Source organism: Bubalus kerabau, chromosome 11 (assembly GCF_029407905.1).
Source record: "Bubalus kerabau isolate K-KA32 ecotype Philippines breed swamp buffalo chromosome 11, PCC_UOA_SB_1v2, whole genome shotgun sequence".
NCBI lineage: Eukaryota > Metazoa > Chordata > Mammalia > Artiodactyla > Bovidae > Bubalus > Bubalus kerabau.
Window position 1 is genome coordinate 64,930,063 of NC_073634.1, and position 25,298 is coordinate 64,955,360.

At 39.1% G+C, this 25,298-nt stretch overlaps 2 long non-coding RNA genes across 4 annotated transcripts in view; both read right to left on the reverse strand.

The window, feature by feature from the left end:
* The window catches only part of LOC129623228 (uncharacterized), a 41,589-nt gene extending 16,704 nt beyond the window's left edge, over positions 1-24,885 (reverse strand). The window contains exons 1-2 of one of the 3 annotated variants that reach the window (XR_008700406.1): positions 23,966-24,885; positions 658-792 (exon numbers count right to left, since the gene is read on the reverse strand). This is a non-coding gene — a long non-coding RNA (uncharacterized LOC129623228). The remainder of the gene's footprint in view (positions 1-657; positions 793-23,965) is intronic. The other 2 variants (XR_008700407.1, XR_008700408.1) reach the window with 2 other exon arrangements.
* Positions 8,139-23,842, reverse strand: LOC129623230 (uncharacterized). The gene is made up of 2 exons (XR_008700415.1): positions 23,604-23,842; positions 8,139-9,086 (listed from the first exon to the last, which is right to left on the reverse strand). It is a non-coding gene; the product is annotated as an uncharacterized LOC129623230 (long non-coding RNA).
* Positions 24,886-25,298: the final 413 nt, after the last annotated feature.

A 25,298-nucleotide genomic window follows, 5' to 3' on the forward strand; every position in this document is an offset into this window, starting at 1 on the left:
TTGAATAAAACCTGCAAGGAAGAGGAGGGTTTTTGTTTCTAATTTAGTTCATGTTAACTCTGTTAAGGTTGTGATTCCATTGCTCATCCTGACTAGCATGTGGTTACAGGGATGGCAGAGTGTTTCCTGTATCAAGAGGTCAGACATCCTAACATTGCCTTTTTACTGGCACTGCAGGATAGGTGTTGGCTGTCTACCATTCAGTATCTACTATATCTTTAATATCAATGTCACAAAAGGAAATGTCTATGGGGACAGTCAGAAAACTGAACACAGGCATGGGCTTTCAAGAGTCCAGTCTGTTTCTACAACAGGCAAGTTAGATTAGTCTTCATACCAATTTGCCCACAGCAGAGCAACAGCTTTTAGGAAAATAGGCAGATGTCTTCTTATATGAAAATTAAATGGTAATTAATTTTAGTCAAACATTCAAAGTATGGGTCCTTATGCTGAAAGGGCACAAACCTGACTTCTGGCAACTTTAAATTGTTTTTCAGATTTTTTTTTTCTCAGAACAGACCTCATCAGAATTGGCTTCTTCCCTTAAAGCAATTCTTTTAATTGACTTTGTGGTTAATTATAGTACAAATGCGGCCAAAGGGCAATAGATCTGCACTGATGGAAGTATTTCAAAGAATTCACGTGGCAGAAACTTACCTGGATTGTTGCTTTAGTTCTGTCTGTCCAGGAGCAGAGGTCAGTTGGCTAAAACACCTTTGCTGTCAATAACTTTATGCCCTTTGATTCTTCAGAAAATCCTCCTTAGAGGCTCACAGGGATGTGCTCCTCCTGCTAAGATAACGTTCATTGTATTAATGCCATGGGTTTTCCCCTTCAGAAGTAAATTTAGGAAAACAGTTTATCATTTTTCTTAAAAAGGTTAAACAGAATTTATTTTATGATCCAGTAGTTCCATCCCAGGTATATAACCAAAAGAATTGAAACAGGTACTCAAACAAATACTTGTATATGAATTTCATAGCAGCATTATTCACAATAACCAACGGGGGAAACAACCCATCAACAGATGAATGGATAAACAAATTATGGTATACACATATAACAGATGGAGGAGGGCATGGCAACCCACGCATTCCTCATGGACAGAGGAGTCTGATGGGCTACAGTCCATGGGGTTGCAAAGAGATGGACATAACTAAAGCAACTTAGTATGTACACAGGCACATATAACAGAATATTATTCAGTCATAAAAAAAGGAATGAGGTGCTGATAATGGTACAATGTGTACAAACCTTGAGAACACTGTGTCTAGTGAAAGAAGTCAGATACAAAAGCAACATTCTATAGGCTATGGTTTTTCCAGTGGTCATGTATGGATGTGAGAGTTGGACTGTGAAGAAGGCTGAGCACCGAAGAATTGATGCTTTTGAACTGTGGTGTTGGAGAAGACTCTTGAGAGTCCCTTGGACTGCAAGGAGATCCAACCAGTCCATTCTAAAGGAGATCAGTCCTGGGTGTTCTTTGGAAGGAATGATGCTAAAGCTGAAACTCCAGTACTTTGGCCACCTCATGCGAAGAGTTGACTCATTGGAAAAGACTCTGATGCTGGGAGGGATTGGGGGCAGGAGGAGAAGGGGACAACAGAGGATGAGATGGCTGGATGGCATCACTGACTCGATGGACGTGAGTTTGAGTGAACTGCAGGGGTTGGTGATGGACAGGGAGGCCTGGCGTGCTGCAATTCATGGGGTCGCAAAGAGTTGGACACGACTGAGCAACTGAACTGAACTGATACGATTTACAGAATAGGTAAATCTATAAGACAAAAAAACAGATTGATGGTTACCAAAATCTGGAGGGAGGGAGGTATGGGATTGCCTTTTTTTTTTTTTTTGACTTGTTCCGGGTCTTCATTGCTCTCCACAGACTTTCTCTAGTTGCAGCAAGCAGGGGCCACTCTTTGTGGCAGGGCGTGGGCTTCCCATTGCAATGGCTTCGCTTTGGCACTAGTGGTTAAGAACCTGCCTGCCAGTGCAGGAGACATAAGAGGCATGGGTTCAATACGTGGGTTGGAAAAATTCCCTGGAGTAGGAAATGGCAACCCACTCCAGTTTTATTGCCTGGAGAATCCCACGAACAGAGGAATCTGGCAGGTTATGGTCCATAGGGTTGCAAAGAGTCAGACATGACTGAAGTGACTTAGCATGCACATACTCTTGTTGTGAAGCACAGGCTCTAGGAGCATGGGCTTCAGTAGTTGTGACTCATGGGCTGGGTTGCTCAGCATCACCATACGATCTTCCCAGACTAATGTGTTCCCTGCATCGAAAGGCAGATTCCTATCCACTGTGCCACTAAGGAAGTCCAGTATGGGATTTCTTAATGGGGCAATGAAAATATTGTAGAACTTGGCATAAATGCTAGTTATACAATATTGTGAATGTACTAAATGCCACTAGATTCTTCACTATAAAATGGCTAATTTTATGTGAATTTCACCTTAATAAAAGTTCAGTTATCTGCATTATGTGCTGTACAACTCAGAATATCCTTTGATCCGAGGCAACAGGACTATAAGTCATAGATAGTGAAACAAGGGTTTAGACCAGTTACTGACAATGAGAATCTACTTGAGCCACCTGTAATGTGCCAGATTCATAAAGAGGAGCCTGACAGTTCACCAAGGAGAGAAATGATACGTAGTCCTCATATTTGTTGGCAGCTACTTCAAAACAGAAAAGGCATTCATCTTTCTGACAGCAACGGCACTTGAGATTCCATTTTTTTCATGCTTTACAAAAATGTGTTTTCAATTGAAAACTGATACTCTGCTTTTTATGAAAAAAAATCTTGCAACTGGTGATGTGCAGAAGAAAAATGACCTATTGCTACTTGTACATTCCACTGCATTTAAATTCTTAGTGCAAAGATAAAGCCAAGAATTCTCTGCTTCTCAGGGTCAGAGGTGTCAGAATCACCATTCATCATAAAATCAGAGGGGCAGCAATGGTAATTAAGTCTTTGGGAAACAGACCAGTGAGTACTCGGGGCAGGGGGGTGGGGGAAGAAGACAATGATATAGGGATTTAGTATTTAAGGGATAGAATCACATGGAATGGTGATTATCTGTCTTCTCTTTCAAAGGAAAGAGGAAATAAGTCTAAATATACAGATAGGCTTCTACTCAGCATTAATGTGTTCTCACTGCAAGGATTAAAAGAGCCTGAAATAAGGCACCAAGGAGGGCTACCACATTTCTTTAGGAGGTATTTAAACTCTGGGAAGCTGATGGACATGATGAGTTCTGAAGTGTCAGTTCACTTCTCTGACTCTAGGAAAGCTGTCACAGATCAGAATCTTTTTTCTCTTTAGAGAAGGCATCTACCTGTCTGATGGCTTAATAGACCTCTCTACCTGTATGTAACATAATTCCTTCATGATTACTTTCTTGTCTTAATCTTAGTGGGGATAAGGAACAAAAACATTATTCAAACTATAATCTTTCAAACAGTTGAAGCAAATTGCAATAAGCTCGTCCCCAACTCAGATAAGTTTTGCATTCTCTGGGTAAAAGAATACTAGTTCTTAACTTGATCATCTGTGGCATTCTTATCATTATTGTAAACCTTTTTATTGTAGTCCAAAATCACCTTAATGATTGGGCGGCCTAACTTTAGAAAAGAAGCATAAGTGCCATCTGAATAAATAGGCAAACAAACCCAGAATGTATTTGAGTTGTTCACTCATTTGGTTCCTAGGATTCACTTATTTGGTTCCTAGGATAGTGGTTACTGTTCTATGGGCCACAAGAATGCCTTTGTTAGGGAGAAGATGGAGCATGTGGTAAAGGGCCAAGGGGAGGCCAGGTAACAAGGCAGAGGAGCCATTGACACACTGCCCCATGAGTACTTTATGAGAAAATAATAACTGGCCCTGCAGGTAATAATTCCTCAAATTAAATATTAAGAACTCAACTGGCCATGCCTTATTCTTTTCCTACTTTTACGTTTTACAAGGCCAAAGGCAAAGAAACAACAGACCCAGAGCCAATGAGTGGTAGAACTGAAGTTAGAATCCAGGAGAACTTTACTGCCAATCTAGTGTTCAGTCCACTAAACTAGGTAGGCTGCCCAAGTATGTAAGCCCAGTTAACATAATAAATATATTGTGATGATGTTCACATAAGCACTCTGCAAAAAATATCCTGTAATCTCATTCTGGTAGTGATTTGATATTTAGATCAAATTGACATCTTCACACTTCTTTAAGCGTGAAATATGTTATAAAAACTTATTGTTGCTTCATAAAACAATAATGCAAGCAAGGCCATAAACTTAAACATCTGAATAACAAGTAATTCTCACAACACTCCAATTATTACTTTTATGGGTCTGTATGGCACAGAGGTTATGGTGGTGATTTACCAAGTCTGAAGTCTCTGAATACCTCTTTGGTGGGGGAAAATGTCAGCCTGTAGATCAATCAAAATCACATGATACACTCAGTTGTAAGATTCTAGTGTTAGAGCCTCAGGTCAAAGGCTAGACTTGCTCCTGTACTTTTCACTTTTCACCTTCCAGGAGAATTACAGTGCATCATACTTTGGAGCTGCTAACAAAATTCTCAGCTAGATCTGAGTCATTTAGAAAACAAATGGCTGGGAAACAGGAAACAAAACATGGTGAAATTTATTTTCAAGTGGAAAATTGTAATTGGCTCATTTTGAAGGGAGAAAGAAAGAACTTACTCATCAAGAAAGTAGAAGATAAATTATGAAAAATGAAATGGAGAATTTGGACAAAACATAAGATGGGTTTATCTCAAAGCATAACTGAAATACAATTTTTTAAAAATAGAATATTATAAACACTCAGAACCAGTCCTTCTGAGTGAAAAGGAACTTCTAGACAAAAGGCAGCCATGGACTACAGAGGCTCTGGCACACACTTGTTTTCTGTCATCATGGAGGAATATAGCTCCATGTTGATACTGGGGTTATAAAAGTTTATAAGCATAATTCTGGGTAGGCAGTAGTTTCCAGTTTCACACAAGCCATTTGGAGGACCCTTGGGAGGTCACTGGGTCATATCCTTATGCAACAAGGACTTCACCTACTGAAACACTAAGGGTGAGTCCTAACAGTACCAAGACTGGGCCTTAAGGAAACAAGCCATGCCGAGCACAGAGGGTGGCAATCTGGATGGGCTTCACAGTCATTAGAAGTCATTCAAACAAGAGGATACCAAGAGTGATTCTAGAAGTCAAGCCAAGATGAGGAACCAGATGTCAGCGCCAAAAGCAGAGCTTAGGTCCAGTGGCAATATTCAATTACTGGGGGCTGAGACAGTGACCTTTTCAGGCTGTTCATGGGGTTCTCAAGGCAAGAATACTGAAGTGGTTTGTCACTCCCTCCTCCAGTGGATCATTTTTTTCAGAACTCTTCACCATAACCCATCCATTTTGGGTGGCCCTAAAGGCATGGCTCATCGGAGAAGGCAATGGCAACCCACTCCAGTACTCTTGCCTGGAAAATCCCCTGGACAGAGGAGCCTGGGGGGCAGCAGTCCATGGGCTCGCTAGGAGTTGGACATGACTGAGCGACTTCACTTTTCGCTTTCATGCATTGGAGAAGGAGGTGGCAACCCACTCCAGTGTTCTTGCCTGGAAAATCCCAGGGATGGGGGAGCCTGGTGGGCTGCCGTCCACGGGGTTACACAGAGTCAGATATGATTGAACCGACTTAGCAATAGCAGCAACAAAGGCATGGCTCATAGTTTCATTGAGTTAGACAAGGCTGTGGTTCATGTGATAAATTTGTTTAGTTTTCTGAGATTGTGGTTTTTATTGTGGTTACTGTCTGCTCTCTGATGGATAAGGGTAAGAATCTTATGAAAGCTTCCTGATGGGAGAGACTGACTGAGGGGGAAACTGGGTCTTGTTCTGATGGCAGGCAATAAAGGACAGAAATGGTATGGACTTAACAGAAGCAGAAGATATTAAGAAAAGGTGGCAAGAATACACAGAAGAACTACAAAAAAGATCTTCAGGACCCAGACAATCATGATGGTGTGATCACTCACCTTGAGCCACACATCCTGGAATGTGAACTCAAGTGGGCCTTAGGAAGCATCACTATGAACAAAGCTAGTGGAGGTGATGGAATTTCAATTGAGCTATTTAAAATCCTGAAAGATGATGCTGTGAAAGTGTTGCACTCAATATGCCAGCACATTTGGAAAACTCACCAGTGACCACAGGACTGGAAAAGGTCAGTTTTCATTCCAATCCAAAGAAAGGCAATGCCAAAGAATGCACAAACTACCGCACAATTACACTCATCTCACATACTAGTAAAATAATGTTCAAAATTCTCCAAGCCAGGCTTTGATAGTACATGAACCATGAACTTCCAGATGTCCAAGAAGGATTTAGAAAAGGCAGAGGAACCAGAGAGCAAATTGCCAACATCTGCTGTATCATCAAAAAAGCAAGAGTGTTCCAGAAAAACATCTACTTCTGCTTTATTGACTATGCCACAGACTTTGACTGTGTGGATTACAATAAACTGTGGAAATTTTTTAAAGAAATGGCAATACCAGACTACCTGACCTGCCTCCTGAGAAATCTGTATGCAGGTCAGGAAGCAACAGTTTAGAACTGGACATGGAACAACAGACTGGTTCCAAGTTGGGAAAGGAATAGGTCAAGGCTGTTTATTGTCACCCTGTTTATTTAACTTATATGCAGAGTACATCATGAGAAACGCTGGGCTGGAAGAAGCACAAGCTGGAATCAAGATTGCTGGGAAAAATATCAATAACCTCAGATATACAGATGACACCACTCTTATGGCAGAAAGTGAAGAAGAACTAAAGAGCCTCTTGATGAAAGTGAAAGAGGAGAGTGAAAAAGTTGGCTAAAAGCTCAACATTCAGAAAACTAAGATCATGGCATCTGGTCTCATCACTTCATGCCAAATAGATGGGGAAGTAGTGGAAACAGTGGCTGACTTTATTTTGGGGGGCTCCAAAATCACTACAGATGGTGACTGCAGCCATGAAATTAAAAGACGCTTGCTCCTTGGAAGAAAAGTTATGAACAACCTAGACAGCATATTAAAAAGCAGAGATGTTACTTTGCCAACAAAGGTCCATCTAGTCAAAGCTATGGTTTTTCCAGTTGTCATGTGTGGATGTGAGAATTGGAATATAAAGAAGCTGAGTGCTGAAGAATTGATGGTTTTGAACTGTGGTGTTGGAGAAGACTCTTGAGAGTCCCTTGGACTGCAAGGAGATCCAACCAGTCCATCCTAAAGGAGATCGGTCCTGGGTGATCATTGGAAGGACTGATGTTGAAGCTGAAATGCCAATACTTTGGCCACCTGATGCGAAGAGCTGACTCATTTGAAAAGACCCTGATGCTGGGAAAGATTGAGAGCAGAAGGAGAAGGGGACGACAGAGGATGAGATGGTTGGATGGCATTGATGGACATGGGTTTGGGTGGACTCCAGGAGTTGGTGATGGACAGGGAGACCTGGCGTGCTGTGGTTCATGGGGTCACAATGAGTTGGACATGACTGAGTGACTGAACTGAACTGAACTGACTTCTAATACCACCATCTACCTCTGCAAGTGCACAACGCACACAGCCTAAAACAAGGGCTCCTAGGGTGGCAAATTGGGCATTACTATCTGAGGACTGAGTATGAATATGCCAGAGCTCAATCTATTTCTGGGTTTTTCTGCAGAAGTGGCAGAAATAGTATATACAGGGGGAAATAAATCTATGATTACTTAATAAATTGGATTTGTTTAAAGCATTGAATTTTTCAAAACATGGGGTACAAAAGTAAAAAAGAGTTTTCAGAATTTGGTTGATGAAAAAGTAATTGCTGTTTTGGACTACGAATTTTACATCATTATAATTAGGCTCAAACATTTTTATTAATCAAAAAATGAGCCAATATTATCAACACATTTTTGACAAAGAGAAACAAGTTTGTTTATTCCTCAGCATAAAAATTCATGCTCTGGAATTCAACAAACTCTTAGCACTTTCTCCCTCCTACTGGTTTTGGAAGAGTTTTCCCTGCAAGATGCTTGAAGAAGTGGTAGTCAGTGAGAGGTCAGGTAGAATATGGCGTATGAAGTGAAACTTTGTAGCCCAATTCATTCAACTTTTTAAAAAGTATTTATTTACTTATTTGGCTGTGTGGGGTCTTAGTTGCAGCATGTGGATTTAGTTGCCCCACAACATGTGGGATCTTAGTTCCCTGACCAGGGATTGAACCTGCATTCTTTGCATTGCAAGGTAGATTCATAACCACTGGACCACTGGAGAAGGCCCTCCTTCAACTTTTGAAGCATTGGTTGTGTGACCTGTAGTAGGACACTGTCATGGAGAAGAACTGGGCCCTTTCTGTTGACCAACGCTGGGTGCAAGTGTTGCAGTTTTCAGTGTATCTCATCAGTTTGCTGAGCATACGTCTCAGATGTAATGATTTCGCTGGGATTTAGAAAGTTGCAGTGGATCAGAAAGGAAGCAGACCACCAAACAGTGACCATGACCTTTAAGTTTGGCTTCGGTAAGTGCTTTGATGCTTCTTCTTGGTCCAACCACTGAGCTGGTCATCACTGGTTGTTGGATACAGTCCACTTTTTGTCACACATCACAACCAATCACAAAATGGATTGCTGTTGTTGCACAGAATAAGAGAAGACAACACTTCAAAACAACAATGTTTTTGATTTGTGGTTAGCTCAGGAGGCACCCACTTTTCCAGTTTGCTTCAAATGCCATACAACTGTAGAATGTCAACATTGGTCAACATTGAGTTCTTCGGCAACTCCTCGTGTAGTTTTAAGAGGATCAGCTTTGATGATTGCTCTCAATCGGTCATCGTCAGCTTTTGATGGCTGGGCACTATGCTCCTTATTGTCAAGGCTCTCATCTCCTTTGCAGCAATTCTTGAACCACCACTGCACTATATGCTTGTTAGCAGTTCTTGAACCAAATGCACTGTTGATGCTGCAAGTTGTCTCCACTGCTTTGTGACCCATACTGAATTTGAATTTTTTAAAAAATCGCTCAAATTTGCTTTTTGTCTAACATATTCTTTATAGTCTAAAATAAATATAAACAGTAAGTAGTAAGTCATTGGCAAAAAAAAAAAATAAGAAATGTGCATTAAAATGATGTATAACATAACCACATTAATTTAAGAATGTATTCCAATATCAAATTGCAAAGTTCAACAATGCAAAACAACAATTGCTTTTGCGCCAAACCTAAACAGTAAAAAAATTTACAGCCATAGTTCTAACTCATTTACCATTTTCTTTTTTACTATCTCTGGAGTGATGACAGGATCTCCTAAGACTGGGTTTAAATTGTCCCAAGACACCACCCTTATGGCAGAAAGTGAAGAGGAACTAAAAAGCCTTGTGATGAAGGTGAAAGAGGAGAGTGAAAAAGTTGGCTTAAAACTCAACATTCAGAAAATGAAGATCATGGCACCTGGTCCCATCACTTCATGGGAAATAGATGGGGAAACATTAGAAACAGTGTCAGACTTTATTTTTTGGGGCTCCAAAATCACTGCAGATGGTGACTGCAGCCATGAAATTAAAAGACGCTTACTCCTTGGAAGAAAAGTTATGACCAACCTAGATAGCATATTGAAAAGCAGAGACATTATTTTGCCAACAAAGGTCCATCTAGTCAAGGCTATGGTTTTTCCTGTGGTCATGTATGGATGTGAGAGTTGGACTGTGAAGAAAGCCGAGTGCCGTTGGAGAAGATTCTTGAGAGTCCCTTGGACTGCAAGGAGATCCAACCAGTCCATTCTGAAGGAGATCAGCCCTGGGATTTCTTTGGAAGGAATGATGCTAAAGCTGAAACTCCAATACTTTGGCCACCTCATGCGAAGAGTTGACTCATTGGAAAAGACTCTGATGCTGGGAGGGATTGGGGACAGGAGGAGAAGGGGACGACAGAGGATGAGATGGCTGGATGGCATCACTGACTCGATGGACGTGAGTCTGAGTGAACTCCAGGAGTTGGTGATGGACAGGGAGGCCTGGCATGCTGCAATTCATGGGGTTGCAGAGAGTCGGACACGACTGAGCGACTGAACTGAACTGAAGACAGGGTCACTACATGCTATCTTTTTCTATACTATTCTGTTTCTTCATTGTTGCGTGTATTATTTAAGTGAACTCAAGAGAACAAAAAATGTTTAGTAATTTGGAAATGTAATAAAAATTTATGCCTTACTCTTGTATATCACACAATATTCAACTGATAAATATAGAATGTGAGCTCCAATTAAAAAAAAAAAATCACTGCTTAGTTACTCAAAAGCTAGATATAAAGTCCCTGCAGGATGGGAACTTTGCTTTGTCCTTTTGCTTTGCTTCACTTTGGATCTTAAGCACCAAGAACAGTGTCTGGCACATAGGAGGCATTCAAGCTTAAAGCCCCATTTGAGGAAAGTAAAAATATCTAAGTGAAAGTGTTAGTTGTTCAGTTGTGTCTGATTCTTTGTAACTCCACAGACTATAGCCCACCAGGCTCCCGGTCCATGGAATTCCCCAGGCAAGAACACTGGAGTGGGTTGTCATTTCCTTCTCCAGGGGATCGTCCTGACCCAGAGATCAAACCCACATCTCCTGCATTGCAGGTGGATTCTTTACCATCTGAGCCACCAGTAAAGCCCCAAAATATTTAGTGTATACTCAATATTTTGATATACTCAATATCAAAATATTTAGTGTATACTCTTACTTTATGTAAGAATCATAGATTAAAAGTATTAGTATTATTAGAATGAAGCATATATGTTTCAATAATAGAAATATAATTGCAATTCTCAGTTATCAACTGGATTCTCTTTTGGCCTGTTCCATTCTGCTATTCAACAAAGCCACAAAGCTATTCAACAAAGCCACAAACTCTCATCAGTCTGAGACTGTTGGTAACAAGTGCGTAGAGTCTCCGATTGCATTCAAGAGTAAAAAAAAAAAAAAAAAAGAAAGTTATCTGGGTCATTTGTCATTTTAGATTATTTCCACTTCTCCTATTGTGTTAACACCGATAACTCTCTCTGCTGAAAGTATTTAGGTTAAAGATGAAGTTAGGAACATGGTATGGTATTTTCATAAGATTAAAATATATATATGTTATATATATATATTTTTATATATATCAACATAAAACCTTACCCAGGAAAATAATGTCACTTTCTCTTTTTTTCTTAAAAGCAACTGACAGTAATAGAAGTAAAATAATTGTTCTTCACACTTTCTGATGGGGATTCCTTTATATGCTCAATTCCAGTTTTAGTTAAATGGTTTTGTGACTGACCCTATGACTAGTTCTCCATCATGGTGATGGGGCATGCCCACACTCTCTAAAGAGTTGTTGGTTTGACCACCAGAAAGAGAATAGGAACAAACCTTGTTCTAGAGTAATTTAGCAATAGACCTGCTGTTGGAGTTCCTCTCACAAAAGGATGGGGGGCTGAAGACTAACAGTAAGAAGATAGGTGTTTACTGAATTCTCCATGTGTCTGATATTATACCAAAAGTGAAGTGGTCATTAAGAGCATGAAATCTAGGGTCAAACTGCTTAGGTTCCAATCCTGGTTCTATGTCTTAGTAGCTGTGCATTCTCAGGTGAGTTAGTTAACCTCTCTGTGCCACTTATAAAGGAGAAGGAAATGGCAACCCATCCAGTATTCTTGCCTGGAGAATCCCAGGGACAGAAGAGCCTGGTGGGCTGCCGTCTATGAAGTCTCACAGAGAGACATGACTGAAGCGACTTAGCAGAAGTAGCAGTGCCACTTATAAAAATACTGTTATTATTAGAAAGGAAACACAAGTCTTAAATGATACATTAGATGAGATGGCTCTCTTTGATATCTTCAGGACATTCTATCCAAATGAAGATGAATACACCTTCTTCTCAACCACACATGGAACATTCTCCAGGATAAACCACATCTTGGGTCACACATCAAACCTCAGTAAATTTAAGAAAATTGAAATTGTATCAAGCATCTTCTCCAACCACAATGCTATGAGCCTAGATATCAATTGCAAGAAAAAAACTGTAAGAAACACAAACACATGGAGATTAAACAACATGTTTCTAAATAACCAACAGATTATTAAAGAAATGAAAGGGTAAATAAAAAAATTTCTAGAAACAAATGGCAATGAAAACATGACAACTCAAAACCTATGTGATGCAGCAAAAGCAAAAGAGAGAAGTTTATAGCAATACAATCCTACTTCAAGAAGCAAGAAAAATATTGAATAGACAACCTAACTTTACACCTAAAGCAACTGGAAAAGGAAGAAGAAAAAAACCCCAAAATTAGAAAAAGGAAAGACATAAAGATCCGAGCAGAAATAAATGAAAAAGAAATGAAAGAAACAATAGGAAAGATTAATAAAACTAAAAGCTGGTCCTTTGAGAAGACAGACAAAATTGGCAAACTCTTAGCCAGACTCAAAGAAAAAAAGAGAGAAGAATCAAATCAACAAAATTAGAAATGAAAAAGGAGAGGTTAAACAGACAATGCAGAAATACAAAGAATTATAAGAGACTATTATGAACAACTATATGGCAATAAAATAGATAGCCTGGAAGAAATGGACAGATTCGTAGAAAAGTTCAATCTTCCAAGACTGAACCAGGAAGAAACAGAAATTATTAACAACCCTATTACAAGCACTGAAATTGAAGCTGTTATCAAAAATCTCCCAAAAAACAAAATCCCAGGATCAGATGGCTTCACAGAAGAATTCAATAAAACATTTAGAGAAGAGCTAATGCCTATCCTTCTAAAACTCTTTCAAAAAATTGCAGAGGAAGGAACACTTCCAAATTCATTCTATGAGGACATCATCACCCTGATACCAAAACCAGACAAAGACAACACAAAAAAAGAAAACTATAGGCCAATATCACTGATGAACATCAATGCAAAAATCCTCAACAAAGTTTTAGCAAACAGAATTCAGCAACACATCAAAAAGCTCTTACACCATGATCAAGTTGGGTTTATTCCAGGGATGCAAGGATTTCAATATATGGAAATCAATCAATGTGATACACCATATTAACAAATTGAAAGACAAAAACCATATGATCATCTCAATAGATGCAGAAAAAGCCTTTGACAAAATTCAGCACCTATTTATGATTCAGTTCAGTTCAGTTCAGTCACTCAGTCGTGTCTGACTCTTTGCGACCCCATGAATTGCAGCACGCCAGGCCTCCCTGTCCATCACCAACTCCTGGAGTTCACGCAAACTCAACTCTTCAAAAAATGGGCTTGAAAGGAACCTACCTCAACATAGTAAAAGCCATATATGATAAGTCTACAGCAAACATTATTCTCAACGGTGAAAAACTGAAAACATCCCCCTAAGATCAGGAACAAGACAAGGGTGTCCATTTTCGCCACTATTATTCAACATAGTTCTGGAAGTCCTAGCTATAGCAATCAGAGAAGAAAAGGAAATAAAAGGAATCCATATTGGAGAAGAAGTAAAGCTCTCATTATTTGCAGATGCCATGATACTGTACAAAGAAAACCCTAAAGATAGTATCAGAAAATTACTAGAGCTAATTTGTGAATTTAGGAAAGTTTCAGGATACAAAATCAATACACAGAAATCACTTGCATTTCTATAAACTAACAATGAAAAATCAGAAAGAGCAATTAAAGAATCAATCCCATTCACCATTGCAACAAAAAAAATTAAATATCAAGGAATAAACTTACCTAAGGAGACAAAAGAACTGTACATAGAAAATTAAAAGACACTGATGAAAGAAATCAAAGATGACATAAACAGATGGAGAGATATTCCATGTTCCTGGGTAGGAAGAATCAATATTGTGAAAATGATTATACTACCAAATGCAAACTACAAATTTAATGCAATCCCTATCAAATTACCAATGGCATTTTTTACAGAACTAGAAAAAAAAATTCACAATTCATATAGAGACAGAAAAGACCACAAAAAGCCAAAGCAGTCTTGAGAAACAAGAATGGAGCTGGAGGAATCAAGCTTCCTGACTTCAGGTTATAGAACAAAGCTACACTCATCAAGGCAGTATAGTACTGGCACAAAAACAGAAATATAGACCAATGGAACAAGATAGAAAGCCCAGAAATAAACCCATGCACCTATGGGTACCTTAATTTTGACAAAGGCAAGAATATACAATGGGGCAAAGACAGCCTCTTCTATAAATGGTGCTGGGGAAACTGGACAGCTACGTGTAGAAGAATGAAATTAGAACACTTCCTAACACCATACACAAAGATAAACTCAAAATGGATTAAAGACCTAAATGTAAGACCAAAAACTATAAAACTCCTGGAGGAAAACATAGGCAGAACACTTGATGATATAAATCAAAGCAAGACTCTCTATGACCCACCTTCTAGAATAACGGAAATAAAAACAAAAGTAAACAAGTGGGACCCGATTAAACTTAAAAGCTTTTTCACAGCAAAGGAAACCATAAGCAAGGTGAAAAGACAGCCCTCAGAATGGGAGAAAATAATAGCAAACAAAACAACTGACAAAGGATTAATTTCCAAAATATAGCAGCTCATTTAACTCAATGCAAGAAAAACAAACAACCCAATCAAAAAGTGGGGAAAAGATCTAAACAGACATTTCTGCAAAGAAGACATACAGATGGTTAACAAACACATGAAAAGATGTTCAACATCTCTCATTATTAGAGAAATGCAAATCAAAACCACAATGAGATATTACCTTACACTGGTCAGAATGGCCCTCATCAAAAAGTCTACAAACAATAAATGCTGGAGAAGGTGTGGAGAAAAGGGAACACTCTTGCACTGTTGGTGGGAACATAAATTGATACAGCCACTATGGGAGATGGTGTGGAGATTCCTTAAAAAACTAGGAATAAAACCACCATATGACACAGCAATCCTACTCTTAGGCATATACCCTGAGGAAACCAAAATTGAAAGAGACACATGTATCACATTGTTCATTGCAGCACTATTTACAATAGCTAGAACATGGAAGCAACCTAGATGTCCATCAACAGATGAATAAAGAAGTTGTGGTATATACACACAATGGAATATTACTCAGCCATACAAAGGAACGCATTTGAGTCAGTTCTAATGAGATGGATGAACATAGAACCTATTATACAGAGTGAAGTGAGACAAAAAGAAAGATAAATACTGTATTCTAACACGTATATATGGAGTCTAGAAAAATTGTACTGAAGAATTTGCTTGCAGGGCAACAATGGAGAAACAGACATAGAGAACAGACTTAATGGACATGGAGAGAGGGGAGGAGAGGGTGAGATGCAAGGAAAGAGTAACATAAAAACTTACATTACCATATGTAAAATAGATAGCCAACGGGAATTTGCTGTATGGCTCAGGAAACTCAAACAGGGGCTCTGTATCAACCTAGAAGGATGGGATGGGGAGGGAGATGGGAGGGAAGTTCAAAAGGGAGGGGATATATGTATACCTATGGCTGATTCATGTTGAGGTTTGACAGAAAACAGCACAATTCTGTAAAGCAATTATCCTTCAATAAAAAATAATTAAAAAAAAGAAAGTAATGCTTACATTGACAGAACTAGCATAAAAAATACTGTTATTATTAGAATGAGAAGCAGAAAACAAATATATGACATGAATAGTAAGAGACTAGGCTGAAGAGAAAGGCATAGGATTGTAAGGGTCTGACAGGGTTTTTTCATTGACAGTTTTTCAGGTCATTTTAGTGCATTTTCCCTGTGCACAAGATGAATAACTGATGGAGTTGAAGGATAAAGTTTTCTTTATACATTGCAGTTAAAAGTAATGCAAACATCACATGACATTTTCAGTGAAAGTTACATTTCTGATTTCAAATGAAAACACATATTAGGATCTATTTATGGGAGAAGCTGAGAAAGAAGTCTCAGGTGAAAAAGCATTTACCTGGCATTACTATACTGAGCCTTCATGCTGCATGCTGCACTAAGATTAAGATCATTTACAATCAATTTGCAAATGTTGACACAGTGGTACACCAGTAAGCTTTCTGTAGAATTAAATGTATACTTAGAGATACCAGGATAAACATTTGTACTATATTTTAGTAGAAATTGTGACAATTTGTAGAAAAAGTCAACAATTGAGTGACTAACACTTTCACTTTCATAGTTCATTTACATTATTGTGATAGTTTCAGGCATACGGGAAAGTAATTCAGTATTATGTAACATATACATATTTTTTCAGATTATTTCAATTATAGGTCACTATAAGATAGTATAATTCTCTGATAGCTCAGTCGGTAAAGAATCCACCTGCAATGCAGGAGGCCTGGGTTTGATCCCTGGGTTGGGAAGATCTCCTGGAGAAGGGCAAGGCTACCCACTTCAGTATTTCGGCCTGGAGAATTCCACAGACTGTATAGTCCATGGGGTCGTAAAGAGTCAGACATGACTGAGTGGCTTTCACTTTCACTATATTTTAACTGAAACTGCCTAGTCAATATTTTCACTGAGAAGTTTATCACATATGCTACTAAGTTCAGTTCAGCCACTCAGTCTTGTCCAACCCTTTGCGACCCCATGGACCACAGCACACCAGGCCTCCCTGTCCATCACCAATTCCCAGATATTACTCAAACTCCATTGAGTCGGTGATGTCCTCAAACCATCTCATCCTCTGTTGTCCCCTTCTCCTCCTGTCTTCAATCTTTCCCAGCATCAGGGTCTTTTCAAATGTGTCAGCTCTTTGCATCAGGTGGCCAAAGTAGTGGAGTTTCAGCCTCAGCATCAGTCCTTCCAATGAACACCCAGGACTGATCTCCTTTAGGATGGACTGGTTGGATCTTCTTGCAGTCCAAGGGACTCTCAAGAGTCTTCTCCAACACCACAGTTCAAAAGCATCAATTCTTCAGTGTTCAGCTTTCTTTATAGTCCAACTCTCATATCCAAACATGACTACTGGAAAAACCATAGCCTTGACTAGATGGACCTTTGTTGGCAAAGTAATGTCTCTGCTTTTGAATATGCTGTCTAGGTTGGTCATAACTTTCCTTCCAAGGAGTAAGCGTCTTTTAATTTCATGACTGCAGTCACCATCTGTAGTGATTTTTGAGTCCAAAAAAATAAAGTCAGCCACTGTTTCCCCATCTATTTGCCATGAAGTGTTGGGACCAGATGCCATGATCTTACTTTTCTGAATGTTGAGCTTTAGGCCAAGTTTTTCACTCCTCTTTCACTTTCATCAAGAGGCTCTTTAGTTCCTCTTCACTTTCTGCCATAAGGGTGGTGTCATCTGTATATATGAGGTTATTGATATTTCTCCTGGCAATCTTGATTCCAGGTTGTGCTTCATCCAACCCAGCATTTCTCATGATGTACTCTGCATATAAGTTAAATCAGCAGGGTGACAATATACAGCCTTGACATACTCCTTTTCCTATTTGAAACCAGTCTGTTCCACGTCCAGTTCTAACTGTTGCTTCCTGACCTGCATATAAGTTTCTCAAGAGGCAGGTCAGGTGGTCTGGTATTCCCATCTCTTTCAGAATTTTCCACAGTTTATTGTGATCCACATGGTCAAAGGCTTTGTTTGGCATAGTCAATAAAGCAGAAATAGATGTTTTTCTGGACCTCTCTTGCTTTTTCAATGATCCTGTGGATGTTGGCAATTTGATCTCTGGTTCCTCTGCCTTTTTAAAACCAGCTTGAACATCTGGAAGTTCATGGTTCACATATTGCTGAAACCTGGGCTTGGAGAATTTTGAGCATTACTTTACTAGTGTTGAGATGAGTGCAATTCTGTGGTAGTTGAGCATTCTTTGGCATTGCCTTTCATTGGGATTAGAATGAAAACTGACCTTTTCCAGTTCTGTGGCCACTGCTGAGTTTTCCAAATTTGCTGGCATACTGAGTGCAGCACTTTCACAGCATCATCTTTCAGGATTTGAAATAGCTCAACTGGAATTCCATCACCTCCACTAGCTATGTTCATAGTGATGCTTCCTAAGACCCACTTGACTTCACATTTCAGGATGTCTGTAAGACTACAAAATTATAAGATATATCAAACTCTAGAAAAATACCCAATTACCTGGCCTTTACACAGTTACATGTATTTATTAAATGATCTAACTAAATAATTTTAATATTCCATTAAAGTATTTTAGGGATTCAAAAATGAATTAGGCATGGCTTCTTTCCTTGAGGAATTTACAGGCTAGATGGGGCAAGAGTTAAAGTTCAGAGTATTATTCATCTTAAGAAAATGCCACCAGATGGAAATATAAATTGGTGTAGCCACTATGGAAAACAATATGGATGAACCTCAAAAAATAAAGAGTTAACACATATGATCCAGAGAAAAGTAATTCAAAAAGATACATGCAATCCTAAGTTCATAGCAACACTATTGATAATAGCCAAGACATGGAAACAACCTAAATGTCCACCAACAGATGAATGGAAAAAAAGATATGGTTATATATACATATAATGGGACACTATTCAGCCATAAAAAAGAATGAAATAATGCCATTAGTAGCAATATGGCTGGAACTAGAGATTATCATACTAAGTGAAGTAAGTTAAAAAGAGGAGATATCATTTATATGCGTTACTTACAAGTAATCTAAAATATGACACAAATGAACCTATCTACAAACAGAAACAGACACAGAGAACAGACTTGCGGCTGCCAAGGCGGGTGTGAGAGAAGAATAGATTTGAGAGTTCGGGAGTAGCAGATGAAAAGTATTACACACAGAATGGACAAACAACAAGGTCCTACCATATATCACAGGGAGCTATATTCAGGATACACCATAACAGAAAAGAATATGAAAAAGAATGTACATGTTTGTAGATAGGTTCATTTGTGTTATATTTTAGATTACACTTGTAGGTAACACATATAAATGATATGTCTTTCTCTTTTTAACTTACTTCACTTAGTATGATAATCTCTAGTTCCAGCCATATTGCTACAAATGGCATATATATGTACATATATAACTGAATCACTTTGCTGTAAAGAAGAAATTAACACGATTTTGTAAATCAGCAACTGTGTAAATCAACTATACTTGAATAAAACAAATTTTTAAAAAAGAAATGAAATACCACCAGAGAAATTGAGATAAATTATGAGTTCAGGGAAAACTGATTACTTACAGCTGGTTGAGGTCTAGATTCAATGGGTCTCCTTCCCCACACCTGAACCTACAATCTCTTGATTAGAAAAATTCACTCGGATCATTGCCCATTGCCCCCAAACTAAAAGGGAAAGTCACTCACTTTTATAGAGTCAACAACAGGTAGAATGCAGATTAGGCCAGGAAAGGGACTGGGGGTAGGGTCTTCACTGCCATTCCTTGTATCAGAAGGACTTCTGAAAACTTTTCCAAAGAGCCTGTTATATTTTTGATAGAAACAAACACAACTGGTTTTGCTCTAATTGCATTAGGACTATATGCTAAACACCTGAAAAGAGAAAAATGATCAGTCTGAATTAACTGTTTATAACTGAAGTCATCTTGTTTTTTAGTTATCTGAATAATTAAGTTATATAAACAATGTGACAGCTCCTACTCATAATAGTCCCAGCAGGTGATAAGGGTCTAGCAATTAATTCAATCTATTAGAGAAAGGTAAAAGTGTTTTTTAAAGGTGCATATTTAGGTATCCTCTTGAGCTCCCAAGAAGCGGGACTGGTTATAATACTTAATAAAAAGTTCCTTCATATGTGTGGATGTATGAACCAGCCTAGGTGTTATTTAACACATGTACAATCATCTTCTTGTGCCCCTTTTCCCTCCAAATAAACTAAAAGCAACAAAATAGTCATCTCCAGCCACTCCAACAGTTATGGCATTCACTTTTCTTTTTGTATCTGGGGGAAATATCACATATTTTGATACCTGAATATTATTCTGTCTTGCTTTTTTAAAATGGTTTTACTTATGTATATTTCTTAAGTGGAATATTTATTATTCCACTTAGGAAATTACAAGTTTCTTAAAGAGAAAGACATTTTCATGGGTGTTGTCTGCCATTTATGGCAAGGAGCACAGTAGACGTTCAGTATAAACTTTGGCATTCAACTTCCAACCCAGATAGCATCATAAATTTACACCCTGAGGCACATTTGAATGATACATAATACTATATAAAAGGAGAACACTTTGAACATACAGTTATCATCAAAATATGGTAAACATTTCTATATTTCAGAAGTGGTCACTCCATGTCCAAAGGGGCGGAGCAGCTCAAGACTGAATGCAAGAACAGGGCAACAAAGAGGCTTTCCCACCTGTGAAGCTGCCATCCTGGTTGCTGACTGGGATTACAGATTATAAGAAACTGCTTATCTAAGAAGGAAACAATAGTTTCGCAGGAAGGACCTGCCCAGTTACCAGCGTGTTCAGAGACTAGATTTATGGTACTTTCACATCATTGCAGCACTAAGACACCGAGCTGCCACCACAGAACTGATAAAGCATTGGCAAATGCACTTGAACCATTGACTATAAGAAGACATCTGTTTTTATGCCTAAAGAGGTGGAGTTAAAATTCTCTATAATGATAAGGAAAACAGGGAAAGGTCTTTAATGGGGGGTTAAAATATGTTAAGGTCCATTTTTTGTTAGGGAAGAGGATGGAGATATTAAACAATTTCATACTTTAGGGAAAAATAATAGTTAAGCATAATATAACTTAAATCTCCCCTCGTAGCTCAGATAGTAAAGCATCCACCTGCAATGCAGAGACCAGGGTTTGATCCCTGGGTCAGGGAGATCCTCTGGAGAAGGAAATGGCAACCCACTCCAGTATACTTGCCTGGAAAATCCCATGGACAGAGGAGCCTGGAGCGCTACAGTCCATGGGGTCACAAACAGTTAGACACAACTGAGAGACTAACACACACACAACTTAAAGAGTAAGAATACAAGAGACTAACACACACACAACTTAAAGAGTAAGAATACAATCAATGTCAAAGTAGAAGAGGGAGTGAACAGAAAATTCAAAGTATATGGCAAAAATAAGTTCAGTTATATCAGTAAACAAATGTGAAGGGATAAAATTCACCTATGATTTTATCAGATTGGCTTAAAAATTAAACTATAAGCTTTCTTAAAGATATACACTTCAAACAAACACAGAAAGGTTGAAAAGCAAAAGATGGAAAGAAAAAATATTATCACAGATAAATACAAAACTAAAAGCAGACTGGTTTATCAGTTACCATCAGACAAAATAATACTTACACAAAGTCCATTAAAATTTAAAAAGGAACCATCTACCAAAGACTTATGTGGGGCTTCCCTGGTGGCTCTGTGGTAAAGAATCCACCTGACAGAGCAGGAGACATGGGTTCAATCTCTGATCTGGGAAGATCCCACATGCTGTGGAGCCACGAAGCCCATGCTCCACAACTACTGAGCCCTTGTGCAGCAGCTAATGAGCTCCTCACACCCTAGAGCCTGTGCTCTGCAATAAAAGAAGCCACTGCAATGAGAAGCCTGCACACCACACCAGAGAGTAGCCCCCCCACTGCCACCAACTGGAGAAAGCTCATTCAGCAGTGAAGACCCAGTACAGCCAAAAGTAAATAAATAAAATTATAAAAGCTTAAGTGACAAGCTATTTGACAAGACAGCCTTGAAATAATAAAGCAAAAACTGAATTATAAAAAGAATGGAAAATCCAGTCAGTCTTGACAGGAAGCAGATATCATGTTCAGGAGAGTTTAATTGAAAAGAACTGAATGAAATGACTATTTATATAGGTGCATACAGGACTGAAAGGATAAAAGATGATGGTGAGGCACCAAACGACTGACAAGAGGGGAAAGCCATTACTCCTCCAGGTCTGAAAGAACAAAGGGAGGGAACAGAATTATTGGAGCCCAAACAGAGACGGGGAGGGTGGCATTTCCCAGGTGGCTCAGTGGTAAAGAGCCCACCTGCCAATGTAGGAGACACAGGAGACGTGGGTTCAATCCCTGGGTCGGGAAGATCTCCTGGAGGAGGAAATGGAAACCTTCTCCAGTATTCTTGCCTGGAAAATTCCATGGACAGAGGAGCCTGGTAGGCTATAGTCCACAGGGTCACAAAGAGTCAGACATGACTGAGTGACTGAGCATGGACACACAAGCAGAAACAGCTGTGGAAGAGAGGCTGACCAGAATGGGTTCTTGCCCTGGGGGATGGCAGACGCTGGTGGGGCAAGGAGGTGGGCCAAATCTACTGACCTTTATTAATGTCAAGGCTATCTTGTCAAATAGCTTGTCACTGAACAAACCTAACTGGAAACCAAAGGGCAAAAGAGTAAAGCAGAGAGCTAAGAAAAGATTTTTCAAAGGAATTTATCATTTAATACTAGTGGGTCTTTCTTTATGAGCATCTATAAATCACAGGGCAAATGGAGAATAATCACAATAATCATAGCGAGAAATTTTAACATCACTTTATCGGAAACTGATAGACCAAGTAACTACGAATTAGTCAGATGTAGAAGACGTCACAATACAGTTAACAAGCTTGACTCAACAGGTGTGTGTGTGTGTGTGTGTGTGTGTGTGTGTTTAGACAGAGAACCTGCTTCTAACAGAGAGAGTATACATTCTTTCTAAGTATATTTGCAATGAAATATTTATAAAAGTTTACCATACTAGGTCACAGAGGATTGAATGCTAAAGAATTGATATTACATAGAACATAATACAGTTCAATTAGAAATCAGCCTTAAAAGATAGATTTCTATGTGCTAATATGAAATGGCCCTCAAGAAATATTTCTAAATGAAAAGAATAAGATATGAAGCATCATCTATTTTATACTAATATTTGCATAAAATAATCTGTATCTACTTATATATGCACAGAATACATCTGGATACCCAAGAAATTATTAATAGTGGTTGCCTGTGGGGGTGGACAGTAATTTATCTTTTTTTTTGTTTGTTTTCTGAATCTTATTCTATTTGTACCATTACTTAAAAATAAAAAAAGCTAGTCAAAAAATGCTGAATGGAATTGAGATAAGCTATCCACATTTTTTTGGTCCATTTTCAAGGAAGTTTCCCAAGCTGGCTTTGTAACCTGTAGGATTTTAACCAAAATGACTGGCTACCATGGCTTAACCTAGGTTATACCAAATTTCCACTTACCTTCCCTTATTTTTTTTTCCTACATAGAAAGAATACCATAATTCCAGTGTATCTCTTCCCATCGACCCTAAGATGAGGTGATTTTTGAAAAAATAAAAGCTGAGCTCTTGAACATAACATTTCTGAGACCTCTGAATGTACATACTGTACTGTTCTTTGAGAATTCCTGCTAGAGATGGTAGTAAACAATATGGAGGACATAAAATAATCAAGACAAGAAATAAATATTAACACAACCCATTGAGATGAATGCCAAGAATAGGATATCTAATTTACCTTATACATTTTTAAGCTTCATTCCACCAGTCAGAAATAGTTAACACTTCTCTGAGCATGCTGCCATTCCTGACAGAGACTCATTAACCCAGAGCTTGAAATGTCAATAGCAAAATAATTTCTCACCTGGCATTTCAAGTGACAATGGGGACATCTGAACAGAAAGCCCCGAAGCAAACAGTTCTTTAACAGTCTTCAATATATAAGGGAGAATCTACTTTGATGACCCTTGCTGTTTTATAAGTCAAATACAGGGTTCAGATACAAGAGTCGAGGAGAATTGGCATGACTGCATAAATAGAGCTGGCACTCAATTCCACGACTTTAATTCACTTGCCAATTTATAAACTGACAATGAATGCTATTTGCTCACTTCAGAGAGGTGTCATGATAGGAGCATCCTGGCTGGGATTAGAGGCAGTCCACTTGCAGGTATCTGAGGGCCTGGGCAGAACTCCTCAGCGAGCTAACCAGTTTTCCTCTCTTACCTGGTGCCCACGACTTGGGAGCTCAGCTGGGCTTCTCCTCAGGTCTCGATGTGTACTTCATCACGTCAGGGCCTTAGGCTAAGCAACCCCTTCTTGATGGCACTCTAAGGTTTGGAGTCATGACCCAGGATGGAAGCCCCAAGTCCTGCTATTTTCTATTTGCTTTGGTTGATCACACCCTCCACCCCTTACCACCCAGCTCTCTGCCTTCTGGCTTCCTGTTGCATTAGTTTGGCCAATGGGAGCCCTGATTGGAGACACATGGGAGAAAGAGAGTTGAATGAGTTGGTTTCAGCTGTGTCCTCACACTGAGGATCACTATTCCTTTCAAGACAGCTTCCACACCCACAGCTATCTCCTTGCAGGGTGCAGGGTCTGGGAGCTACTCTCTCTGGATACTTTGATTCTAGGGGTGGTACAGCTCAGCTACTACTAGCCCCAGTTTCCTGCACTATTTGTCATGGTCCCCCACTTTGCACCCTCATTTGGTAATCCCTTGTAAAACAAACAACCCCTTCCTGAATTATCTTCCTTCAACTTTGCCACCTGTTTCTGGTTAAGACCCAGAGTGATATGCCTGCCTGCACCACTGATGAGCTGAATGGCTTTGGACAGACCATGTAACTCCTCTTAGCCTTAGTCCCCTCATTCACAAGCTATGAAGGTATCCTACCCTGAGAGGAGTTCATAGGAAAATACCAGACACTTTGTAAGTGTGCTTCTACCCATATCTCTAAAGAGCTACTAACAGTAGCCCCACATAGCAACTAACTGGCTGGATCTCCCTGGAACTAAGGTGATTTCACCTGCCTGACAATGAGTATTGCCCGAGGCTGCTGCTGCTATATTCTTGGGATTTCCAGATCTTTATATTTCACTATTTGATATCTCCACTGGGCTGTCTCACAGCTATCTTAAAAATCCACTATGGCCCAAACAGAACTCATGCCCTTTCCTCCTAAACTCCCCATGTCCGCTAGTCCAATAACACACCATCTACCCAGTTTTTAAAGTCAGAAATTTGGGGAGTAATTCTTGACAACTCTCTTTCCCCATAACCAGCCAAGAAACAGCTCTTGTCAATTCTGCTTTCTGTATTATCTCCGGAATTTGTCTATTATGCCCCAAGCTAGATGCCACAACCATCATCCAGGCCACTGTTATCTCCCAGCTGGATCATTATAATAGCCTTCTCCAGTGCTTGCTATGTCCTCTTTGGTACCTTCTAGTCCAAAATCCACAGAGCAGCCAGAGTTTCTTTTTAAAATGTAAGTCCTTACAGATGGTCTACAAACACATGAAAAGATGCTCAACATCACTAACTATTGTTGTT